We start from the raw sequence: 5,653 nt of genomic DNA, 5'->3' as shown, positions 1-5,653 counted from the left end.
TATATATATATATATATATATATATATATATATAATTTATTAGCTGCCTAATGGTTTGCTTTCTTCCTGAGCTGAAGCTTCTTGAGCAGATTTCCATCGATGCTGCATGCTTGTCACTGTAATGCAGCGGCCTCTTTGATGTTTGTAATGGGAAGGTAATTGATGTTAGCTGTCCAGTGTGTACAGATAAGGACCGTTAAGTTTTACAATGCCAAAACTGCACTGGGACAAACAATTACGTGAGGTCAATGTGGTAATGGTCTGTGTCTTTAGAGAAAAGGTCAGACAGAAAGGTCTAGGTCCAAAAATAGATTCTCTGTAAAAGTAGAAATGACTCCGTCTTGTTTTCTGTTCCTCTGGCACATATTGTTGATTTTAATGTGCATTGTTTTTACTGTCAGAAATGATTATATAATTGCTTTTAGAAATAACTATATGATTATAAAGAACAGCCAGAACAGATGGATCATCAAGACGACTAAAAGCACTACATTTGAAAGGATACACCAGCAGTGGGTGCACCAGCACAAACCTCGCTCTTTTCCCTTCACTAATGAACAGTGTAGCTCACTGCAGCACTTCATCTCAGATGCTTTTTTTCTTTCCTTGTTCGACCGCTTTTTTTTGGAAAGAGGAAATAGCAAAACAGCTTTCTTAGAGTGCAGCTCGTGTTTCAAGACTTCAGATTTCATCATGATCTGAGAATAATCAATGTCACAATTAAAATTAATAACAAAAAAGTATCTATTTATGAAAACACATGAGATATTTTTAGGGTTAGTTTATCAAACATTTATGCACACTATGTTAATGATTTTTAGTAAAATATTTGATCATACTTTTGTATAAAATATTATATTTGAATGTTCATGCTGGAGAAGAAGACTGAGAATCTCATTCATATTTATCATTCTCATATATGAAGCACCTGCTCAGATTTACTGATCTTTGGTCTTTCCACAGGCCTGATGGTCCCTGTGTGCCTGTATGTGTCCTGTGTTTGTCTGCATTAGCCGCCATAAAACACCAGGAGCCTCTTGAACTGCAAGCTCCCAGAGGTGAAAGGTCACCTGGCAGGTGGCAGAAGAAGGTCAAGGGCATGTCAGAAGTTGACGAGAAGTTACCAAGTAAGTTTTTAGCGCTCATTTGTGGGAGACCGTCTGTCTTACGTCAGTTTAAGTGGATCTGGAAAAAATGTTTTTTGTTCTTTTACATCTTCAAATCTTAATATAAATTACTTTCAGTGTTTCTGACAGGGATTTGGCCCTTCTTCTCATGGGTCACGACTTCCCTCTGTGCCTAGCGCTAGATTGTTCTCTGCTCAAGAGTGATATAACTTCCTTGACCCTTTCATATAAATTCTTGTGATTGGGAGTTCTGCTGTCACAACACCAACTAAGGGGCATTAAGTGCAAGTCTGAAAGGATTTGGCATTGGTTTTGGGAGTATAAGAGATGGAGAAAACACTTTACCATGGCTTTGCTTTGAAGTTACTGGCATCCAAAACACCCAACATTTTATATCATGTATTTCCCTCCTCATTTTGTGTCAAATTTGGACCATCTATTAGAGTATGCTTCGATGCAAGACACCACGTGAATAAAGTAAAAATGTACATACATCCCCAGCTGATTAATCACAGTACACGAAGACATTTTTTTTATTGTATGTTATGTTTGAATATGCAAATGAGGCATTATCTAATTATATATGCACTAATTTGCATTCATTTCCAGAACAAAAATCTGGACATTGGATAAAGGCAGGTTCAAAATTATGATTTTTACACAGGAGATTTTAGATATCTATTTTTATCACTTCATAAATCAGAAAATACTGTCAACAGCCCAAAAAAATGGCATAAATGTTATATAAGCCCGACGAATAATATGAACAAACCCTTCAGAATATATATGCACTTAAAAAATTTTAAGTTGTAAATGAAACAAAGATTACTGAAATACATTTAACACGAAAGTACTTTCTAACTGTAAGGTTTAATTCAGTGTGTTACTTGTCATTTCTTTGAACTTTTCATTTCTTTCTTTTTTTCTAAACCAATTTTTAATGTAGGAATAAAACTGGAAAGTTTGGTAGAAAAGTGCATGAAGAAAAAACAATTTTATGAAAGCTGCTTTTGAGGAATTACAGTTGCAACTTAAATGTACAGTGTATGTTTCTATGTACAGAAATGTACATAGAAAAAGTGTAATGATAAACACGTAATTATGTATTTAGGGTGTGTTCTTTTCCACTAGTCTAAAAGAAGACATGCTTTGGGAAGCAAAATAAACCAAAATCTCAAAATTGACCAGAACACAAAAAAAAACCCACACACAATGGTTTTGCCTGTAAGTTGCCCCTAAAGACTTATTTTTATATATAATTGTGTCTGGATAGCCAGCACTGTCCAAGTCTAGTAGCGATTTTTATTGGCCAATCGTGCAGGTCCTCGCAGCCAATAGAAATGAATGGTGCTGTTCCTCTCCTAGCAACAGGACTCCTTAGTAGTGCTAACTGTGAGCTTACGGACAAATATTACATCACAAATAAAAAGAACTTAACACTCCCGAACAATAGAGGTGCCACACACCCCCCTTTAATTCTCATTCTCCTTTCACTCCTGTCGATTTGGTAAATGCTTGCCAGGACAAAGCTCAGCAACATGGAAACCAGCTGTGTCGGAACAGGCCGCTGGGGCAAAATCAGTTATAATTCGTCTGCCGTAGATGAACAGGTTAGTTGACATACAAATTCGAAATTCTCCCTCTTCAGGCCTCTCAGACATATGGCGAAGCTTTGAAGCGCACACAGGGCTGCTCTGTCTCCTGTTACACGTGGCCCCGCTCAAGTTGCTATGTTTAGCTTTTGAGAGGTGTCACCTAGTCTCCATCAGCACCAGCCAAATCTCCACAAACATTGGGCACAGTTAAGCTGGCTTACCACCTCCAGCCCAACTGCTGAATCAGAGCCGCGGCGCTCTGAAGATGGCTGTGGCATCCCGACATCCCGTCTGAAGTGCCGACAGGTACCGCGGATGTCATTTCACCCATCTTCCTTACCTGCTACTTCCAGAAATAACACTGGCGAGCGCCGCCGCAGTGCCCCATTATTCGTCCCTTTTAGGTTCAGCCAAATGAGTGCAGACATTTGGGACATTGCTAGCTCGCCAACGAGCGTGAGAAAGACAAACAAGAGCCTGTTCTCCTGATACCAGCTCCATCCTCTTTTCTGGACCGTTGGCGTGACATCTCAAACAAACAGCCGAAAGGGACGTCTCTTTGCTATTTACACATTTTCAAAAGAACATTAATCTTCTGTAAGCCTTTCCCATGTATTAGGCATCTTATGTTTATTGGACTGGCTGCAGATTTTTTATTTATTTATTTATTAATTGTAAATATTTACAGAGGACTTCTGGCAAATGGAGGTATAGTTAGCACCTCTTTAACACGCAGTATGAGGATGCAAAGTGGTGCCAAAAATACCCCCAGCCACTTTCAGCCTCTAATAGCAGATTACGTTGAACAAAATCAACACTTGCGCTGTGGCTGTCAGTTTTTGGCGTATTCTGTTTCTCTTCCAGAATGTGCGACACACGTTGTTGATGCATTCAAACATATTTTTGATGTGGATAAAAGCAGGGGAATCGCTAGACCCTTTTTACTGGGGTGTAAGACCCAGAAAATTATCACTGTACCCTAGTAAAATGTTACTGATAAATCTATGTCTGACAATGGAGATTACTGTATAACAATCTGAGAATATTTTTTTCTTATAATGTTTTAGCAATCATGTTGTGTGTTTACAATATGCTGTTTAGCTAATGATGGAACATTATAAACTATATAGATTGTATAATTTCTAAATTTAAAGCAAAAACAGAATGGTTTGACTTAAACTTTGTGAAATTATGCTACATAAAACATATCTTCACGAAACAAAAACAGCAGATGGGCTGAATGAGATGCAGATTCGCTGTCTGTCAGTAGGTGGCGCTTATGGAACAGCAGCAATATTGCTGTTTTCTTGGTTACCTCTGTAAACAAAGCAGCTGGTGCTTAAAAACACTACTGCATTATACAGAGATAAGATAAAATAAAAATACCATCTAAACTTTTCTGAAGACAGTCAGTTCCCTTCAGAAATATTTACATGAACCCTAATTTAATATGTAGGATTTTCATCCAATATTTCGCATCATGAACAGTTAACTTGCTCTGCCTGTACATTATTTTCTTCTCTTTGCATTTGCCTTCAGCTTCTCTGGCTTCTGTTAACAGCGGTTTATAGTTGGTTTATTTGCCCAGTTAATAAATTAGTTGTGTGATACTGTAATAGTTCTGACAGTACTCTAACCATTAGTCAGAAGTGTATGGATCTCTTCTCAATTCGCAACGCTGTCTACATTACTCAGCCACTCTACCGGTATGCAGTTAAAAAAAAAAAATTCATACCGTGTGCGTAATTCAAACCGGTTTACTGTTTGAACCGGTATATCGCCCAGCACTAAGAGACTTTTTTTTGATGGTGGCCTGTGCCCCAGTACTGATGATGAGAGTGCCCCTGGATGAGAGTGTTTTAAGACATACATGACCACAGTCATCACTAACTTCCTCCATCTTTCAGCGAATCGTTATGAGCAACACATAGGAAACATAATTATTTCCCCTTCTCAGTGAAAGTGAAGATGGATGTTTCCTATGAGTCGCTGCTCCTCGGTGCTCAGCCGTGGCGGCGCCTGGTTCGGCACTGCTGCCGCTGCCGGGGACAGTGTGGATATTGTTTTTTCAAATTTCCTCGCTGACTGAGCTCCATCTCCCCCACCCTACTGTGGCAAATGACACCCTCACTTCATAAACAACACATTTGTTTTAACCCTCGTGGCATGGTCTGCTATTGTTTTGCAGCGTGCGTAGCATTTCTGTTGCGATTCTGCTTAATTTCAGATTCCCTGTGACACAAAGGCTTTTGCATTGAGCGGGAGAAGGAGAACAAATTAAAGTGAGATTGGAAAGAAAGAGCCATTGGAAACATCTCAGTTTGTATGAATGTGACAATGGAGACAGTGTGTAGTACAAGAGTGATTGATAAATATTGCTGTATCTGCTGTGAGGAAACAGATGCCATCAGGTGGTGGTATGCTGGTGTTCCTACCTAGGCTTTCTAACTAGCTTAACCAGCAAACTATCTTTTTAAAGCCGTTTAGTTGACATGGCTATGCTAATCCACTAGCTAAACCAGCTGGTTTTAAGTGGTCTGTTCAGCAGGTTTAGCTCAGGTCTGGTACAGGGGACTAATGATATATGTGACCCTGGACCACAAAACCAGTCATAAGGGTCAATTTCTCGAAATTGGGATTTATACATCATATGAAAGCTGAATAAATAAGCTTTCCTTTAATGTATGGTTTGTTAGGATAGGACAATATTTGGCTGAGATACAACTATTTGAATATCTGGAGTCTGAGGGTGCAAAAAAATACTGAGACATTCGCCTTTAAAGTTGTCCAAATGAAGTTCTTAGCAATGCATATTACTAATCAAAAATTAAGTTTTGATATATTTACGGTAGGAAATTTACAAAATATCTTCATAGAACATGATCTTTACTTAATATTCTAATGATTTTTGGCATAAAAGAAAAATCGATA

General features: G+C 38.5%; 1 long non-coding RNA gene across 1 annotated transcript in view; it reads left to right on the top strand.

The window, feature by feature from the left end:
- The window catches only part of LOC107709122 (uncharacterized), a 5,188-nt gene extending 3,567 nt beyond the window's left edge, over nt 1-1,621 (top strand). The window contains exons 2-3 of the long non-coding RNA XR_001636449.1: nt 964-1,127; nt 1,245-1,621. This is a non-coding gene — a long non-coding RNA (uncharacterized LOC107709122). The remainder of the gene's footprint in view (nt 1-963; nt 1,128-1,244) is intronic.
- Nucleotides 1,622-5,653: the final 4,032 nt, after the last annotated feature.

This window comes from Sinocyclocheilus rhinocerous, unplaced genomic scaffold, assembly GCF_001515625.1.
Source record: "Sinocyclocheilus rhinocerous isolate Xijiao unplaced genomic scaffold, SAMN03320098_v1.1 scaffold626, whole genome shotgun sequence".
In the NCBI taxonomy this organism is placed as follows: Eukaryota; Metazoa; Chordata; class Actinopteri; order Cypriniformes; family Cyprinidae; genus Sinocyclocheilus; species Sinocyclocheilus rhinocerous.
This window is presented reverse-complemented; position numbering and strand designations above follow the sequence as displayed.